The sequence below is a fragment of the Camelus bactrianus genome, chromosome 17 (genome assembly GCF_048773025.1).
Source record: "Camelus bactrianus isolate YW-2024 breed Bactrian camel chromosome 17, ASM4877302v1, whole genome shotgun sequence".
NCBI lineage: Eukaryota > Metazoa > Chordata > Mammalia > Artiodactyla > Camelidae > Camelus > Camelus bactrianus.
Window position 1 is genome coordinate 2,084,618 of NC_133555.1, and position 20,460 is coordinate 2,105,077.

At 54.6% G+C, this 20,460-nt stretch overlaps 1 protein-coding gene and 1 long non-coding RNA gene across 6 annotated transcripts in view; one reads left to right on the plus strand and one right to left on the minus strand.

The window, feature by feature from the left end:
* The window catches only part of IQSEC1 (IQ motif and Sec7 domain ArfGEF 1), a 103,156-nt gene that overhangs the window by 75,734 nt on the left and 6,962 nt on the right, over positions 1-20,460 (minus strand). The window lies entirely within an intron of this gene.
* On the plus strand, positions 1,849-19,679 carry LOC123618713 (uncharacterized). Of its 4 annotated transcripts, none has more exons than XR_012499804.1 (4): positions 1,849-3,160; positions 4,226-4,549; positions 4,907-4,958; positions 16,545-19,679. It is a non-coding gene; the product is annotated as an uncharacterized LOC123618713 (long non-coding RNA). The 4 variants fall into 4 exon arrangements; XR_006727165.2 differs by lacking the exon at positions 4,226-4,549 and having other exon boundaries at positions 16,545-16,731; positions 17,780-19,679; XR_012499803.1 differs by having other exon boundaries at positions 4,226-4,958.

Genomic DNA, 20,460 nt, shown 5'->3' on the forward strand with positions numbered 1-20,460 from the left:
ATTCCCCTGAGCCTTCTCCAGGCTCTTGCAACTCCAGGACAGCTGGATTGCTGGAGAGCTGGGGACAGCGGGGTGCTGTGTGACCTTGGACATGTCCCTGCCTCTCTCTGGCCTCAGTTTCTCCATCTTTATAGATTGGCCCTAAGATGCCCCCCTTCCAGCGCGGTTGCTCAATGGCTGGGCTGTGGGCACCCCAAACACCTCTTTGGGTGTCCTTTCCTGCCTCTGGGGGGTCTGGGGCTGCTTCTCTCCTCTCCTTGCAAACCCAACTGCTGAACATGGGTCTCTGGACACACATGGCTTCAGAGGCTTGGCCGCCATGCCAGCCCAAGTCAGGAGCCAGCATAAAGCTAGGGGCAGGGGAGGGAGACCAGAGGACACCCCTGTGCCATCTTCATTCAGGGCTGCTCCCAGGGGGCTGCCCAGGCCGGCACCCACGCTGTCCTGGGGGGACTGACCACAGAGCGGAGCACAGGCTCCTCAAAGTGCACAGCTAGGCTCCTGCTTCCAGCGCAGAGCGAGTGCCCCGCTGCCCCCCCACCAACTACAGAGCATGCGCAGAGTGAAATGTACAAAGCTGACCAGGCAGAGCGGACTGCTGTGCCCCAGAGCCTCATCTCCTGGACAGGCCCGGGGGAGGGGACACCCACTGTCATCTTTCTGCGCCGTTTGCTCCAGGAACAGATCAGCTGTGACAGTTTTGAGCCTGGCAATTTAAAGCGGCAACTGCCTGGCAGAAATTTGGGAGGGGTTTTGCCCATGACTCGGGGTACAGACTTGGAACACTTCTGCCAATCCACCCGGCCTACTCCCGCCCCAAGGGCAGCTGGTTGGGGCAGGGCAGGGGTTTCCTGCCCAGAGGTCCACGAGGGTCCCACATCAGGCTGGCAGGTGGGACATGGCGTCCTGATACCCGCAATAGCGCCGTCATCACTTCTCCAACCCCTGCGGCCCCCTGCCCCATTTGGGACTGTGTCGGGAGATCCTTGGGCCCCGGCCCCTAAGCAGCCTCCTACACCGACTCCGGGTCTGTTGGGGGTCTGGCCCAGAGGACCCCCAACTACAGACCGGCCCCCTGCCCACGTGGTACTGGGGAAGAAGCCGCCCAAGGTCACACGGGGGGTCAGGGGCAGGACTGAACTCCGGGCCAGCCCTCCAGCCCAGCCCAGGAGCGTCTATCTGCCTCCCAGCGAATTCCTGAGATGCCTCAACCCCCGGCCCGCAGGCTCCGGCCCCTGGACCCGCAGCAGGATCTCTCCGCGGAGGAGAGGGAGGAGGGGGCAGAAAAGGAAGGGAGCGTGTGGGGATGGGGAGCGAACAGCTTCCCCCTGCGACGCTCGGGGTCTGGGTTCGCGTTTCCCTGCCGGGGCGAGGCAGCCAGCTATACAGGGGCGGAGACGAACACCATGAGCCCCCCTCCCCCTAGGTCGCGCCTTTCGCGTCCGCAAAGCCGCGGAGGCTCCAGCTCCTGCGTCCGGGGAGCGACACCGCAGAGCCCCGGTTCCAGAAGCTGGACATCGGCGCCCTCCCCACCCCCCCAATCCCAGAGATTCGGGCGCCGCTGGTGCCCAACCCTGCAACCCCGCGGCCCGCGGCGTCCCCGCGACTGCGGCCTCGGCCCTCCTCCCGGGCCCGGCTCTGCAAACCCGCCGGGGACCCCCGCCCGGTTCCCGAGAGCTCCTCGCGCGTCGGTGCAACCGCAACCCCCGCCGACCCCCGCGGGCCCCCAGCCCCCGGCCGCACCGCCCGCCGCCGCGCGCGTCCCCCGCTGGCCCGCCTCCTACCTCGCGGGGCCGCCCGCAGCCTCCGAGCGCGCGCCGTCCCCGCCGCCCCGCCGTCCCCGCGGCGGGCAGGAGCGCGGCGCGGGGGGGCCGGGCGCGCGGGAGCCTCAGCCCGAGCGCCGCCGGCCGGCGGTCTCCGCGCGCGCCGTGACCTTGGCGTGCGCGGCCAGTCGGCGCCCGGCCTCAGTTTCCCCGGACAGGGGTGTGGGGGCGGGGGAACCGGTGCCGCCCCGGCCGCCGACGTCACCCGAGCCCGGGCCCGTTGAGGGCGCCCAGGTCGGTGGGGCCGCTGCGGGGACGGGCCGGGGCGCCGGGTTCGCACAGCCTGGGCGCGGTGGAGGGGCGCTGTGGCCCCGACCTTTTGCTCAGACTCCCCAAGACCCCAGAGATAAACACCTAGTAGACGCAGCTGCAGGTCGGTCCCTGGCCCCTCCCAAGGAGAACTGCAGTCCCCGCCCGCCATGCCCAGCCCCCTCCCCGAAGCCTCCCCAGTTCTCGGATGAGACGACTAAGGCCCAGAGAGGGGCAGACATTGGCCCAGAGTCGCACAGCGTGGCGGGGTGGGGGGCGCCTGGGGCGGGAGCTCTATGTCCCCTCCAGGACGCGCGCTCCCGGCAGTTTGGGGAGGAGGGTGCGGGCCTGCCGGCGGCGCCCCTTACCCCACAACAAACTGACTGAGCACCAACTGAATGCTGGGGACAAGCCTCAGTGAGCTGGCACTTGTCGCGGAGAGTGGGGTGGCACGGCACTGGAGGGGGACTCAATCCGTGGGGAAGAAGTGGCGCAGGCAGGAGAGGCCGGGCCTGGAAGGGGCAGGAAAGAGAGGGTGCTTCAGGACTGTACCCAAGGGAAAAGCAAGCATGGAAAGGCGCGTTGCCCGGTGTGTAGGGCCCTTGAACACCAGATTGAGGAAGGCTCCTTTCGTAGACAGCTGGGAGCCCCCGACCAGGTTGGAGCAAGGGCGCCAGCAGTCGGAGCTGGACTTAGGCCGCGCCCCCTGGTGGCCAGAAGGGGTGAGACAGGAGGCCGGAGGCGCGGGCTGCAGTGGTCCAGCAGAGAGGAGGCCGGGCGAATGATGTAATGAGTCAGGAGACTGGAGTCCCTGCCCGCCCTGCCACCCGTGGGCTGTGTGACCTTGGGCAAGGCACTTCCCCTCTCCAGGCTTCTGGAGAGGAAAGGAGCCTGATTTTCAGCTCTGATATCCCATGACCCTGGATACCGGGGCCAGGTGGGAGTAGGCAGTGGACCCCGGAAGGAACCGGCAGATCAGAGGGGAGAGGTGGACATTTAGTTTGGCGCTCTGTGCTGGACACCTCAAACAAATGAGTTGGAAACTATTATCCCAGTTCCACAGACAAGGACCCTTCAACACGGAGAAGGTAAGTCAACCGCACCCCCACCCCAGCTGCTAAGTGGCTGAGCTGGGATTTGAACACGGGCTTGTGAGGCTGCAGAGGCTAAGTGGAGTGTCTGGTCACCTCCATCTCTTGCAGCATTTATGCGCATCTAAGGTGTTCCTGCAATAGACAAGGCCCTGGCGCCAGAGACGCACACGGATTGCTCCGGCTCCTGGTGGGTCTTCCACACCCTCGTGGCCCCTTGTTGGCGCTCACGGCCAACAGGACAGTGGTCACCCTTGGAGATGGGTTTCCAGGGCAAGGCATGCGCCCCACCTCCAACCTCGTGCTCCACTCTCCTGTATTGTCGGAGGTTTTGTTGTTAAAAATTATGAATTGTATCATTTCAAAAGCTTTTTTTAAAAAAGAGCACTCAAAGAAAAGATTCTTCTAGTTTTAATAATTCAAGATGCCCAGTCAGCGAAGCTACGTCGTCTGTTCTCAATATCAGGAGTGAGTTACCTGGCTGGTGGGAAGGGAGCTGAGGGAGGTGAGAAGGGCCAGGGTTTTAGAATCTGCTCAGCCTGGGTAAGTCCCACCCCCTTACTGAGCCTCACTTGAATTCATCTGTAAAACAGAAAGACGCTAGAGCTCCCCGCACCGCCTCCCTTCCAAGGCTGCTCCGAGGACCAACGGAGATAATGTGTGAAAAGGCTGTGCAAAATGCACGGTATAAATATTTGCATTCCCAGAAGCCATGAAGGAAAGACTGATGAATTTAACACTATAGAAATTAAAACTTCTAAATGGAGTAAAACATGCCACAAAGTAAAAAAAAAAAAAAAAAAAGGCCAATGGTAAACTTCAAAACAGTATCTGCAGTGCATAGGACAAGTTAACTGAGGGCAGTAAAGTGAGAGCCGATTTCCCTGACGCACAGCTCTCTCAGATCGATAGGAAACAGATGGCGAGCCAACGAGAACGAAGAGCAGAGGCTATGAACAAGCCGTTCGTGGAAAGATGCTCAATCTCACTTGTAACTAAATGCATATTAAAGAAACACAAACCCAAACCCAACATGCATGTCATTTTGTTATGTCTACCGAGCTGGTAAGAATGAACCAGTGTGATGACGCTTCTGCTGCTGAGGGAGGAACCGACTACGTCCAATGCACCGGCCGGGCAGGTGCAAGGTGAAGCGAACTTTTGTGAAGGGTGACCTGCAAAGCTGGACAGCACACGGGTGTGAAAACACCACGGCAGTGCACACGGCCTTCTGTCTAAGAGTGAGCAAAGAGAGAAGAGAAACACCTTTGGTGGCCAGCAGTGGTCGGGGGAGAGCTGGTGCGAAGACACCCCCACGGGCTGGGGCTTCGCGGTAAGATCTCCAGGAAGCGTTTCTCCTGAAAAACGCAGGGGACGGAGGACTGTGTGAGTTACCATCCCTTCTGCATACATTTCAAAAGGTTATACATAGATGTGGACTGGAATTTCCTTATTTTTTTCCCCAAAGGATACACACACCCATGACCTGTTATGGATGGCTACCTTTTGGGAGGATGGTGGGGTGTGTGGAATGGGTGTGGGAGGAGCTGTAACTCTTCTGAGGATTAGCTGATTTGGAAAAAGTCACCAGGGGTTTTCTGGACACAGGCACAGCCTCAGGGGCCAATTCAATCTTTTCCTTTTCATGCCTTTAAAAAATGAAAGCACTGTCTTGATTTTTTTCTCTTTTTGCTTCCTGTTTTATTGAGATATAACTGACATATAACTTTGTACTCATTTCAGGTGTACAACATCATGCTCTGGTACCTGTACGTACTGCAGAATGATCGCCACAGTAAGTTTAGTGAACATCCGTAAACTCATAAAGTTACAAATGAGATGTGATGAAAGTAACTGTCTTTATTTTGTTTTGGGGGGTAATTAGGTTTGTTTGTTTAACGGAGGTGCTGGGGATTGAACCAGGACCTCGTGCATGCTAGGCACGTGCTCTGCCCCTGAACTCCACCCTCCCCGCTGAAGGTGACTGTCTTTAAAGCGAATACAAATTTTTGGAATCTCCTCACTACCCAAAGCACACCAGTGAGGAATTGTTCATCAGATGAACACGAAGAGCCATCAGTACAGGGAAAACCTATGCAGCTGTCAAAAGGCTGGAGCTTCTGTGCACGACTGATGAGGGACAATTTCCAAGATATTTTGGTTAGTGGAAAAAGCAAGGTGCAGTACAGGATATGGGTGGTACTTTTTAGGTTAAAAAGAGGGGGTACAAGGTGCAAGCTGGTTTGTGCCTGTATTACCTCTGACAAGGCTTAAGAAACTGGTATAGCGGTGCCATGGGGAAGGGTGTGGGGAACTGGGGGCCACGGTGCAAAGGAGACTGACTGGCTTTTCACAGAAATGTTCCATTTAAATATATTTGTGCTCTGTGCATGTATCGCCATTTTGTTTTTAAAGAATCATTTCTGAGACTGGACAGGGAGTAGGGGCTGGCGTCTAGGACCTGCTCTGACACCGGCTGGGGTGACTCCTGGACGCCCTCATGGAGGCTAATTTCCCTCCAAGCCTCAAGGTTCCCCCGACCTGGCAGACAGGAAGGCTGAGATAAGGCAGGTGCCAAGTCTCCTTGCAGCACTGACACCCTCCCAGCCCCAGACCCTCCTCGCTAGAAGAGCTGACCTGACGTGAATTGGCAGCTGGGAGGCGGGGGTACTCAGCTGGTGGTGAGCGGAGGCTGGGGGCTTGCACAACTTCTGCGCTCTTCCCAGTGCCTTCTCCCACTCACAGTGCCCTGCCTGGGAACTCTTGCTTCACACTTCCTCTCCAGATCACCCCTGCGACGCTCCCCTGTCTGGGTGGGAGACACAGCACCGGGCACCCGTGTGGGCTGAGATGTCAGCGTGGGCCAAGCCTCATGTAGGGAACCGGACCACTCACCCCACCCAGGGATCAGCCCTGCCCGCAAGCCCGCTCCCTCCCCACCGCCTCTCTGGCCCACCCCCAGTCACTACCCAGAATGTTCTGTGGCTCCCCAATGCCCACCAAACCAAGGAGACACTCTCTGGCTGGACATTCAAGGTGCTGTATTTTCTGGCCTCCATCCTTCCAGCCCTTCCATCCACCCACTACTGTCCCTTATTTAAAGCAACTTTCAAAAATACATTTTTTGGTGGCAGGGAGGGTAGAGCTCAGGGGCAGTGCACGCACTTAGCACACACGAGGTCCTGGGTTCAATCCCCCGTGCCTCCATTGAGAAAATAAATAAATGAACCTAACAATCTCCCCACAAAAAGAGCAAAAAAAAAAAAGCATTTTCCATCACACCCCTTCCCTGCTCAGAACCCTTCTATGCCGCCCCATAACCTGCAGGACAGTCTAAGCTCCTCAGTTCAGTATCAGAACTAGCTTCTGCCTCCCTGTCTCGCTCCGTCTTCAGCTGTTGCCCCAGAGTCAAGCTATACTTAATGTCTTTCGAGCACACCATGCTGTCTCACAACACTGTGTATTTGCGCATACTATTGTCTCCATTTCTCAATATATAAAGAGTTCTAACAAATCAGTAAGAAAAAAACATGAACGCAAAATAAAAGTATCCAGTTGCTCTAACTAGGTAGTTCAGAGAAAAAGAAAACAAATGGCCTAGAAACCTACAAAGAAAGTAACTTCACTTATAAAGAGACACACATCGTAAGGGTGAGATATCATTTCACCCACCAAAGTGGCAAAAACTCCTAATGAATGCCTTTTGCTGGTTAGCTGAAGTCCAAACCCACCCTTTAGACCGAGCTGCAAAAATGTCACCTCCTCGAGACATCCTGGCTCCCACAATGCCCTGTACACCCTGAGACAGTGCTTAGACCAGAACTAGGCACAGTGCAGAAACTCAGTAAATGTTAGCTGTTAATAATAAAAATAACCACTGCCATGCTGTTCTTTAATCGTCAGCTAGTGAGTCTGTTCCCTGTCCACGGGTCCCAAGGGCAGGGGTGGAGCTGGAATCATCTCTGTTTTGCCAGCATCAGCTCAGGGCCCAGGAAATGGCTAAGCAGGGGGAACAGGTGAGGTGCGTGAGGCAGAGGGAAGGCTGGAGCCTGGAGCTGGCCACAGGGCTGCTGTGTTGGGGAGAGGAGGTGCTGCAGGAGAGGGGCAGCGGGAGGCAGGGCCGGGGATGGGGCAGCCCCAGGCTCGTGAGAAACACGGCCCGCACACGTCATGCCCTGCTGTGTCTGCTGGTGCCGAGCTGGGCTCTCCGCCTACAGTTTTCAGAGATGGGTGATGCTCCCTCCATGTTACAGGTGAGAAAACCTGGGCGGGGGGTGGGGGTGTTAGCAACTACCTAGTCACTCTGATTTACTCCACGCAGCCTCCAGGCTTGCGTGTGGGCACTCACAGAGGCCTGGCTTTGGACATGTGACTTTCCCTACGTAGGCCTCTACCTTCCCATCTGAGAAACGGCTCTACAGCAAGAGTTTCTCAAACTCAGGAACAGGTGGACCCCTAAGAAAGCAGTTTGTAACGTTCATCAGACCCCGCTTTCAGGCTCACTGCAGCCTAAATTAAATGCTGCCACACTGGGGACCCCCGATGACCCCATGTGCATAAACACACAGAAAAGGCAGCTGCAGAAACCGGGTGGCAGAACTCAGCTTTCAGAGAGTCGTCCAGGTGACCTGGAGCACATGTCTGCTAAAATGGGATGGGGGTATCATCTTCAGGAAAATAACATCTAAAAAACTATTGAGGGGATCCTCCTACACTGTGGTGGGAATGCAGTTTGGTACAGCCATTATGGAGGACAGTATGGAGGTTCCTTAAAAAACTAAAAATAGAGCTACCATATGATCCAGCAATCCCACTCCCAGGCATATATGCAGAAAATATGAAAACTCTAATTCGAAAAGATACATGCACCCCAATGTTCATAGTAGCATTATTTACAATAGCCAAGACATAGAAACAACCTAAATCGACAGACGACTGGATAAAGAAGCTGTGGTATATGTATACAATGGAATACTACTCAGCCATTAAAAAAGAATGAAATAATGCCACTTGCAGCAACGTGGATGACCTGGAGATTGTCATACTTAGATTATCACACTAAGTGAAGTAAGCCGGAAAGAGAAAGAAAAATACCATATGATATCATTTATATGTAGAATCTAAAAAAAAATGGACACAAATGAACTTATTTACAAAACAGAAAAAGACTCAAAGACATAGAAAAGAAACTCACTGTTACCAGGGGGGAAGAAGGGTAAAGGGATAAATTGGGAGTTCAGGATTTGCAGATACACACTACTATACAGAAAACAGATAAACAACAAGGTCCTGCTGTAGAGCACAGGGAACTATATTCAATACTTTGTAACAGCCTAAAATGAAAAGGAGTATGAAAAGGAGTATATATACATATATATGTATAACTGAATCGCTATGCTGTCCACCAGAAACTAACACAGCATTGTAAACTGACTATACTTCAATTAAAAAAAATTGTATCATAGTCAAATGATTTCTGGCAAGACAATTCATTGGAAAGAATAGTTTCCTCAATAAGCAGTGCTGGGACAACTGGTTATCCACACAGAAAGGCCCGCGTTTGGACCCTTCCTTCCTATCATACACAAAAATTAACTTGAAATGATAAAAGATCTGAATATGAGAATTAAAACTAGAACTCTTAGAAGAAAACATAGAAGTAAATCTTTCTGACCTTGAATTAGGCAATGGTTCTTAGATATGACACCAAAGACACGAGAAAAAAAGAAAAAAATGATGAACTTGACTTTAGCAAAATTCAAAACTTTTGCACTTCACTTCAAAAGACACAATCAAGAAAATGAAAAGCCACGGACTGGAAGGAAATATTTTCAAATCACGAAATCAAAAAGAGACTTGTATTTAGAATATAGAAAGAACTCTTATGACTTTATAGTAAGAAAACAATACAATTTGAAAATGGGCAAAAGTTTTGAATAGGTACACAAACGGCCAGTGAGCACCTGGGAAGACGCTGAGCGTCATTAGCCGTCAAGGGGCCACAGCTCAGCCACAGTGAGGTGCCGCCCCGCACCTGCTGGGACGGCTGGAGTGGAAAACAAAGGGACGCAAGCGAACTTATTTACAAAACGGAGACAGACTCACTGACACAGAAAACAGACTACAGTTACCAGAGGGCAGAGGGGGTGGGGAGGGACAAACTGGGAGCAGAGTATCAGCTGTTACCACTGCCATACATAAAACAGATAAACAACAAGGTCCTACTGCACAGCAGGGGAACTATATTCAGTATCTTGTAATAACCTACAATGAAAAAGAATGTAAAAAGGAACGTACAACTGAATCACTATGCTGTGCACCAGAGATTAACACAACATTGTAAATCAACTATACTTCAGTTTAAAAAAAATCAATGTATTGGGCACAAATTAAAATTTCTGTTTTAAGGATTATTTTTAAACACACATCTTTATTACCATAAAAGAATCTCAAAGCTTAGAAAAAAAATGACGGACAATAACAGGTGTTGAAAGGATGTGGAGAAACTGGAACCCTCACACAGTGCTGCTGGGAATGGAAAACGCTGCGGTCACTTTGGGAAACAGTTGGGTGTTTCTCTCAAAGTTAAACACAGAGTTACTTTATGACCTGGCAGTTCCACTCCTGGGTGTCTATTCAAGAGAAACGGAAATATACGTCCACATAAAAACGTATGTGTAGGGGAGGGATAATTTAGGCATTTGGGATTAACAGATCCACATTACTATGTATAAAATAGATAAACAATAAGGACCTACTGAAGAACACAGTGAAGTACATTTAATTTCTTGTAATAACATATAGTGGAAAAGAATCTGAAAAAAATATGTATATATCTGTATAACTGAACTGCTTTGCTGTACACCTGAAACTAACATTGCAAATCAACCATACTTCAAGAAAAAATAAAATAAAATAAATACATATGTGAATATTCCTAGCAGTATTATTTGTAATAGTCAAAAAGTGGAAACAACCTGAATATCCATCAACTGGGAAACAACGTAAATGTCCATCAACCTAGGACAATAGATAAACTAAATACGGTCTTTCTGTACAACAGAATATTATTCAGCAATGAAAAGGGATGAAATTCAGACACGTGCTATGGCATGGCTGAACCCTGAAAACAGGATGCTAAATAAAAGAAGCCAGACACGAAAGGTCACGTACTGGATGATTCCATGTATATGAAATGCTCAGAAAGGCAAATTTACAGACAGAAAGTAGCTTAGTGGCTGTTGGGAGCCAGGGGTGGGACAAGAGAGTGACGGTTTCTTTCAAAGGTGATTTGAAATGATTTCAAGTAAAACCGTGGTGACGGTTACACAGCTCTGTAAATACGCTAATAACCATTCAATCATACACTTAAGTTGAGTGAATTTTATGGTACATAAATTATACCTTGATTAAGCTTCAAGTAAACATGTGGTGATGAAATGCAATGTGAGATCCCAGATTGGGGGAAAAACTTGCCTAAAGGACATTATTGGGATAATTGCTGAAATATGACTTAAACTGCTTATTAGATCCCAGAATTGTGTCCATATTAGGTTTCCTGAATTTGGCTCCTGGATCGTGGTTACGTAAGAGACTGTCCTTGCTCTTAGGAAATCTATGCTGAAGAATTAGGAGTAAAAGTCATCAGGTTGCGTGTTTGCAATGACCTCTCAAATAGTTCTGGGAGAAAAAAATGTCGTTGTGAGAGAGTGAAATTTGGTGAAATGTTACTTATGATGAATTTGGGTGAAGGGTACGTGGGAGAATTTTTTTTATTCTTGCAGGTCTTCTTCAAGATTGAAATTATTACAGAATAACTCTCACAACTCTTAAAGGCTCCACACATACAAATATTCTCAAGTGGAACTTGAATACCCCTGGGAGTAAATCCACAGATCCCAGAAGGAGAAAAGGCACTGATCTAGTTGTGAACACACCTCCCATAGGGGGTGTCCCTGCTCATCACACGTCTGCGGGGCCCCCAAAGAGAAGACACAGCCAGAGCCTGGGGGATGGGGTCGGGACACGTGCCTGTGTGCGCCACAGCCAGCATCCATCCACCCAACAGTATTTACTGAGTGCCTACTATGTGCAAGGGGTCAGCCGTGAGCCAGACACGCACAGATCCCTGCCCTGGTGACGCCGGAAGTTGGGTGGGGGAGGGGGTCCTGCAGGAGAGGGAGGGGATGTGGAAACCCCTGGAGGGCAGGGATTTGTATCTGAACCTTCCCTGTTCCCCAGATGATCTCAGTTCCCATGCAGCAGAGGGGGTCACGGCTCTTGAACCCTGGGGCTTGTGGCTTGGAGGGCAGGGCTGCGCAAATACCTCAGACTGGAACAAGCAAGAGCGAGGGTGGGGTGGGGTGGGGGGGGAGTGTACCTGCCGGCTATGGTAGTGCAGGGAGTCAAGGATGGGGGATAGGATGCTAAGGGGGCACCTGGCTCCCCTCCCACCACCAGAACGAAAAGAGCTGCCACCTGGAGACCCTTCAAGGTGGCCTCCACCCCACCACCCAGGAGCTGCCCAGGGCCTCCCGCTCCTGGAGATTTCAGAGATTCCCAAGCTGGAAGCCCCTGAATTATTTTCGGGGCTCTTGCATCCCATATACCCACCCAACACGGCTGGTAGACCAAGTAAATACTGCGTTTCACACATTGACATCTTTCAAACCAAAACAGATGCTGAGCGAGGAATAAAATTTATAAAATTCATGTAAAATGGGTTCTTAGTGGCTCACTGTAACTCTCAGTCACGGACACCAACCCTGGTGTGCGGGGGTGGGGTGCACGAGGGAGGTTTCTTAAAATTTTGGGTGATGCAAAGGCACCCTTCCTCTACTGGAAAAGCCTGGGAGGTGCACATGGAGCCCCCTGGCTTCGTGGGGCGAGGACAGGGCCCGAGGGGGTGAGGGTGAGGCTCTAGGACTCCCACTGAAGCAAGCCTCCGGGGTCCTGGCCACCCGGTTCACACTGTCACCATGTGTTTCCCGCCTGCCTGCCCCAGCAGATCCAGAGCCTCTCAAGGGCAGTGACAGGGACGGGGCTGAGTCACTTCTGAGTCCCAAAAAGCCAGCACTGGGCTTGGGTGACCATGACCTAGGGGCTGGGTGACAGGGGCTGGGCTGGGGCCAGCTGACTCCTGGTTCCCCATGTCTTAGCCGTGTGGCCACTGAGCACTGGGAATGGAGCTAGTCAGGGAGCTGAATTTTCTAAAAATTTGATTTCCATCAGTTGAAATTTAAACAGCCGTCTGTGGCCAGTGGCCTCTGCCCTGGGCAGCCCAGCCGCAGAGGCTGAAGGGAAACTCAGAACGGAGTCGGTGAGCCAGTCAGCTTAGACCCCTCAACTCCCAGCTGGGACTGCGGGTCCCCCCCTCGCTGCAAAGCTGCGATGCCTGGACAAGCCCTGTCCCCCATTTGGTCTGGCTCAGAGACTCACGGCTTCAGTGGCTCGGAGCTCCTGCACATCACAGGCAACTTCAGGGGTTTCTGAGGGTAGGTTTACGCGGGTAATTTTGGGCTGTTTTTGGCCCTGATTCCAGCCTTTGTAAGTGAGTCCAGCAAAATCCCAATGATACAGTCTGTGATTGCAAAATATGGCCACAAATTCCCCCCATGCCGGGACCCAGGCCCTCGGCACTGGGACGCCCCCCTCCCACAGCGGGGGTCTATCTTCCTGCCTTTTGGCCACATGACTTTCTTTGCACACTAGAACGTGGCAGGTGTCATGGTCGTGTCTGTTCCAAGGCTGGACCTCAAGGGTCTTGTGGGTCCACCTTCGCCCTCTTGCAAGGCTGCCCTCAGACCGCCACGGACGCCGGCTGCCCACTGGGGACCACGGGAAGAGGGACCGGGGTGCCCCCAGCACCAACCACAGCCATGTGAGTGGGGCCACCTCGGACCTTCCTGGGAGCCCAGGGGGACCCTCGGGGATGGCCTGGCTTTCTAGTCGGCAGAGTCAGGCCCAGTAAGAAACCAGTGCCTTCAGGGTGGTTTGTTACACAGCAAATGCTAGATGAACCCCAAAAAACCACATTCATCACGGGTGCGGCTGTCTGGGGGTGTCACAGCTCACGGCCCAGGCCACAGCCCGGGAGGCAGAACCAGGGCACCAAAGCGCTCCCTGGAGGGGTGGGGGCCGTGAGCAAGGTCCTTCGCCCCCGGGGAGCTTCCCTGCCCTTCAAACACAACAGCAACCTGGATGGGGTGGAGGGATGTAGACCTGGGGACAGCCTGAGGCCCGCTCTGAGCTGGGCTCTGATTGCGTGGGACTGGCGGCCTCTCCTGGTGCCTCTACGGTACAGGGTTATGAAGCCCTTGCCAGGGTGGGAGTCCTTCTCCCCTTTACATGGGAGGACACAGACTCAGGGGCAAAGACCCTCGTCCAAGTCGCCCCACTCGGACTTGCCCTCCTCCTGATCCTTTCTTGGTCCTCTCCGCTGACCAGGAGCCCCCTCCCCGAGGGCAGTGGACGCCCTGCAGACACGCCTCCAGCTCCCAACTGTAGCCACGAGGGGAAGCCAACAGGAGCCTGCCACACTGCGGGTAGGACACAGACCCAGCGCCCCACGCAGGGAGGATGGGGGCTCACGGACCCCCAGAAGAAGGCTGGGGCTCTGTCAGCAAAGGACTCTGCCTTCAGCAGACATGCAGCACCCAGACACACCGGGGGGCCCCCCTCCCATAACTGGCCAACATCCCGATGATGGGGCAGTGGGGGTACTGGGAGGGGGCCCACTGCCACCTGGGAGCGGGGCAGCCAGGGAGCTTGGTCTGACTTCCTCACTGCCCAGAACATTGCCAGGCACACAGTAGGTGCTTGGTAGATATTAGCTAAACAGCTTTTTAACAGAGTAACTCACTTGATCCCCTCCCAGGGCAGGAAGGGACGCGGAGGAGCCGGGGGCTTCCCGGTGGGAAAGACACCCCAGAAAATCCCGTCCTGTGGGCTGGGCATTCTGTTAATCTGCTCAGTGATCCCTGGTGATCTGAAAACCATTTCCCAGATAAGGCAACTGCGTCCCAGAGGAGTGAGGGGACTTGCTCAAGGCCACACAGCTTGTACGGCTGAGAGCTGGGTCTTGGGCCCAGCTTTTCTGGGATCTACAGCCATTTGTCCCTTCTGAGTTCACCATGTAAAGGAAGGAATCGTCGCAGCCGGCATTCAGGGACACCTGTGAGGTCCCAGGCACTGGGCCTGGACTTTCCAGGGATTTTTCATTTGCCCACCCTGTTCGGTAGTTACAGGTCCATTTTGCAGATGTTAACCCCAAGGCCCAGAGCAGCCCAGTGGCTTGCCCCAGGCCATCTAATACTGGTACTCAGACAGCCAGAGGTCCCCACATGGTGACAGCAAGGTGAGAGCGTGCTGTGCCCCCACTGCTTCGGTTTCCCCTCTGTGCAAGGAGGGTGTGGGCAGGATGACTCTGACAGGGTGTGACGTCAGCAGGGAGGCAGCACTCTGGCCTGGGAAGTCTTAGGGCTGAAAGGGGAAGTGAGGAGTGCCGGTTTCCCCATCCCGTGCACTCCCCACCCTGGCCCTGTGCCGGGGGTGAGGGGGTCACTTCCCCTTGACCACTTCCTCCGGAAATGCCCCCAGAAGTACCCCTGTGCCCACAGCCGGAGCATAAATCCAGCCTCCAGGCCAGGTGCCTCACATCTGGCACGCTCCTGCTAAGATCGCCCCAAGCAGGAACCAGGAGGCACGGTAATGAATACACACACTTCACTGGATATTTTCTCTGCTTAAGGAAACATCACAGGAGAGCCAGGCTGGCAGTGCCTCGGGGACAAGGGGCTGCAGAAGCCTGTGCCACCTCTCTCAGGGCTCCCTCCTCTCTTCCTCCCTGGCCTCCGGTCTCCCCCGCCGGTCTGTCCCCCATCCGAGGTCCTAAGGCATCCTCTTCAAACCCAGACCTGATCACTGTGAGGCAGGTGCCCAGATGGTTCAGAGCCTGGGCTTCGGGCTCAAGCTGATTTAGGGTCTGAGGCCATTTGCCAATGGTGTGTGTGACCTTGGGCAAGTGACTGTACCTCCCTAAGCCTCGGTTTTCTCATCTGAGAAATAGGGATCAGGAGAAACCCTACCTCCTGGGCTGACAGGAAGGGATGACGCAGGTCCAGTCAGCTAGCAGAGTGCCTTATCAGGTCACAGGGGTGATGCGGGACGTCTGTACCCGCCCTGCCTCCATTCTCACTCCCAGTAAATCACCCCAGTTTTCTCAGGGGGACCCCCTCCTCCACTCTTAGTCTATTGAGTTTATGTCTGGTGGCTCCATCCCTAACTTGAGAGCCTTCCACCCTCCTCACTAGACTGACTGGTTCAGGGATGCGCAGGTGGCCCAAACCTGTTCTGGGCGTTCTGTTGGAAGTTTCTGCTGGGATGACTGGCTATCAGACTACTGCAAACCTGGAGCTGCTGAGGCCACCACGAGCAGAGAGGCTGCCTGGGCACGAAGTCGTGAAAGAAGAGAAAGAAACACCAGTCCCTCTGACACACTGTGAGCCCCTGAATCACACTGTACCTGAAGTCCCATCTGTTTCAGAAATAGAAGGCAGTAAATTCAGCCTTAGGCATAAGCCAGTCTGGGCTCTTTGTTACTGTCACTTGCAACCAAAAGAGTACTGGTCAGTCCAACCTCCCTGCCCAAAAGCCCTGCCGGCCCTGCCCACAGAGGGAGTGCAGCAGTCCGGCCTCCGGGCCCCACCTGCCTTTGCTTTTGGCCTCAATCTGAGCCTCATCTCTTCCAGACCCCGGGCCACCCTACACCGACGGCTGTTCCCCAAACACCACGGGGACTTGACCTGCAGGGTCCGCCCAAAGTCTCCTCCCTCTCCACCCACTCAGTCCTCCTCACACTCCAGACCTGGCTCTGAGGTCGCCTCCCGGGAACCCTCTCCTAAATCTCTCCCACACCCGGAGAGCCAGAGGCAGCTAGCTGCAGCCTCCCTCCACGCTTGATTACATCCCCAGGGAAACGTCCAGTTGTCTTCTCTTTTGTCTCACTGCGTCATTTAGGAAAAGAACACCTTGGATTGACTTGGAATTTGACAAATTCAAAATGTGGCTTTATCTCCCCAAGTGCATTTCTTGAACCTCAGGTCTGACAGGTGGACACAGGGCTGGACGGCCTGATGTCTGCCCTCCAGGGGCTTATACCCTGAACCAAACATTTTCATGGTTGCAAAAATGCCAATTTAAAAAAGGGTATAGCTCAATGGTAGAGCACATGCTTAGCATGCACAAGGTCCTGGGCTCAATCCCCAGTGCCTCCATTAAAAAAACTAGTAAGTAAATCTAATTATCTCTCCTCCACAAAAACAGAAACAAACGAACAAACAAAAAACATTATCGTCAAACTGACAACATTATTTTTCCTCAGGGGTAGTAATCACTGACATAGGCGGAACTGCGGCCACGTCATCACGTACGATGGGCCCGCCCACATATGATGGACCCGCCCACGTATGATGGACCCGCCCACACATGATGGACCCGCCCACGTATGATGGACCCGCCCACGTATGATGCTGCTTAATCCTCACCTTGTGAAACTGAGGCTCAGAGAGGTAAAGGGGGCTGCCCGAGGGGTCACAGCAACAGGAACGGACGCTGGGAACTGAGCCCCCAACTTCCTGCCCTACCCGGCTCCTCCCCCGGCCGATCTCAGCTACGAGTGAACACTCTTTGGGCGCAGCTTAGAAGTGGTTTAAAAATTCTCTGCTCAAAGCTCAGAACCAAGCTGGTCTCCAGGCTGCTGAGGAACAGGGCGTCTGTCCGCGCCCACGGTGAGGGTGGGGGGTAGGATCTTGGGCGCCACAACTCTCACTGGCCTCTGGCCCCGACACGCCCCTGTTTTGCAGGCATCGGGTTTCAGATTTACTGTGTTTGCTCCGGGTGTGATGGGAGGCCTGGTGGTTAGTCTGCTGGGAAGGTGTTTCAACACACAACTGTTTTGAATGTGTTGACTTCCCCATACTACTCTGTCCCCGGGGCATCCCAGAGCAGAGCCCACGGAGTCTGGCCGATGCGTGAGCTGCACATTCTAAATTTGTGGGGAAATACACTTGACTGACTTATTTAGAAAAGGCTTGTGCTGATCCCGCACCCATTCTCTGCAAAGTGGGGATGAGGGACATCCAGGGGCCACTGTGCAGCAGGATGAGGCGACGTGGAAAGTTACAGGCACACAGTAGGTGCTCACTAAATGCGATTTCTTTCCTGTCCTTGCAGCCTGGAAGCCAGGCCATCTTTTGCCCACATGCAGGCCCAGTCTCCCCTTTGGCCCACCCAGGCACCGATCCTGACTTCTGAGCCTGGGCTGGAACCCCAAGAATCCACTACAGCCACGTCAGCCCCACTGTGCACGGGTCCTGAGCCCACTTGAGCCCCAGATGGGACCCAAGGGCTTCTGCTCCCTCATTTCTCATTCCCTAGGCCAACTCCTATGCCCTCAAAGTCTAGCTCAGCTGCCACCTCCTCCAGGAAGCCCTTGGGGAACCTATCCGGATGTAAACTCTGATGTTCTTCCTCTGGGCTCACGTGGGCCTTGGAGCTCCCCCTGCTCAGCTCTGATTGCCTTTGTGGTAACTCCTTTTCCTGTCCTACCTCCCCCAGGGCACTGTCGACATCCCAAGACAGAAACAGCGTGTGGCTCACCACATCCTGGCAGCTGTAGCTGGCCCGTTGCAGGGTCAGGGAGTATGCCCTACCTGCCAGGCAAAGAGCCAGGGACCCACATGGAGGTCTCCTTCAAAGTGAAGCCAGCAGGGAGGAAAGGAAAGCAAGGTGAGTGTTGCAAAGTCCAAACCCAATACCTAAACTGAACTCCTGGATCCAGCCATTCCTGAAGCTAGTGTCTCCTAGACTTTGCAGTTCCATAAGCCAGTAAAGCCCCTTTTACACATAGGCCTGTTTGATTTGGATGTTTCTGTCCCTTGCAGCTAGATGGCCCTCTACCGTGAGGCTCAGCGAAGTGATCTGATGAGCCAAAGTCATATAACCAAGAAAGCAGCAGAGTGAGACTCTGGTACGAGAGCCTGGCTCTCAGCCTGGTTCAGTAGCTGACCACAGCCCAGCACCCAGGCCCAGCAGCCTGGGTGTAGCTGATGCCCCACTCTGCCTGGCAGTAGCCCTCCCACCTCTTTCCTAGAAGCAGGTGGTGTCACACTGATAGGGATTCTGGGCACTGGTTTGCTCATCTGTTGAATGGGGCTAAGGACCCCTCCTGCACAGGCTTGCAGTGAAGATCAGAGGATGCCGCACGCTGGCCTGGTTCACGTGTGGGGGGATTCGGGGAGGGGGGAGGCTGCAGTGCGGACCCTCAGTCCCACCCTCTCCTGGCTGATGGCCCACCTCCAGTTGAAGGGCTCCGTGGAGCTCCACGCCCAGCCAGTCCTCCCAGCCCTCCCAGCTCGGCAGCACCCCCACTTCTGAGAAGGGGTCTGGCTCTCTGATGGAGGGGGTCAAGGTCCTGCAAAACCCTTGCTCACTCCAAACCTAGGGGAGGGGTCTACACAGGACAAGGCTGGCAGTCCTCTGGGAGATGCGGGGGTCCAGAGGTGGCTCCGTGGACTCCATGTCCCACCACAGGCCACACCCCCGGAGAAAGGGTCACCTGGAAAACATCCAGGCCTGAGGACAACTCTCTGAGGATGCGGGCTCTTCAAGGTGTGGCAGGGAAGGGACAGGAAGGGAAGGCATCCAAACCTGATGTATCTGGTGACCAGGAAGCAGGCTCCTTTATGCTCCAGCAAGTGGAGGTGGGGGTGCGGAGCCCGGCCCCCGCTGGGGCCGTCGGCCCCTAATGCAGCCGCAACCCACCCGCTAACCAGGAGGACCAGCAGCAGTGATGCTTGAGCGCGAGAACCTACTTGAGCGGAGCCGGGCTGAGGAGGGGCATGGTATAACTGGCCCTTGGTCTGGGGACTTCCAGGGGTTTCGGGGAGGGAGTGCTGGGCTGCCCCCGGGCTCCCTCCACAGCATGGCTTTGTCTCCCTGCTGCAGGCGGCAAAGCTCAGTCCCTCAGCCCCCACTTCCCTTGCTCAGCGCTTCGAGCCCAGGCTCCCACGACCCTGAAAGACTCTGGCCCTCTCTGACTGCCACCTGCTCTCCAAATGAACTTCAAATCTCCCTACTTCTTTTTTACTTTCTAGCTTTGCTTCATCTTAAACACTGACACCAGTGAAATCACGAATCTGGTACGCTAGCTGGTTTTGTTTTCCAGGCAGCAATGTGTACCTTTGAAAATAAACCACATCCGGCCAGGTGCCCTTCCCTTGCTGGCCACCCCACCACCACCTTTTTATCTGGTTTGTTTGTCGCTTTTGTATGCCGAGACAACACAGTGCTTGGTACACGGCAGGTGTTCAATAAATGCTGGCTGAATGACTGAATGAGTGAGGTGCTGAAGCTCTGCAGGGAGTCACGGGGCGCTCTGGCTCCCGGCTCCACCAGGCCGGTCCGCAGGTGAGGACGTGAGGCCTCAGGACAGGGGGCAGCCTGTCTGGGGGCCCCTGTAAGCTAGCAGAGGCCCCTACCCCAGAGCCCCCTGTCCTGACCCCTGATGCTCTCCCCCCGCCTGCCCGCGGGGTGCACTCTGCCCGGCTGGACAGGAGGGGTCTTCCCGCAGGAAGGCAGGTCACTGCTGGAGACGCCACGCTGGGGGCCGAGGCCCTGGGCTCTGAACGGCCCGACCACTGGGGTCCTCCCATGGCCCCGGCTCACTGGGGTGCTCAGGGGTTCCATGGACGGGTCAGGCAAAGCCTTTGCTGAGCCACGCTCAGCAATCAGCAAGCCTCCCCGACCCTAGTCCCAGCTACTGGGGGCCCGGGGACAGGCAGCCCCCTCCTGAGGACTGGAGCCCAACCCACTGCAAAGGGATAAACTGAGACCCAGGGATGCAGTCACCATGGGATCATTCACCCCGTCCCCTGCACCCTGGACAGAGGCTGGGAGTCATTCCGGGTTCGGACCCTACCTTCCCAGTGTACTTGGCTGGGAGCCGCTGCACAGACCCCTAATGTCTCTGGGCCTGGGTTTCCACAGGACCTGCGGTGACAGGAACTCCCCTTCCCAGGCGCTGTCAGGGCCACAGGGGTGCTGCCACTCTCAGAGGGCCAGCCTGAGCAGGCGGGACAAGGGCGCATGACAGGTGGCCCTGGAAGGAGGCCGCCCTACTTACTCTGAAGCAGAACGTGCCGGGGAACCTCCCTGTGGGACAGGTGGCCCGGTCCACCGCCTCGCCAAAGGGGATTTCCTGCAGGACAGCACAGAGCCTCACCGAATCTCTCATTCCG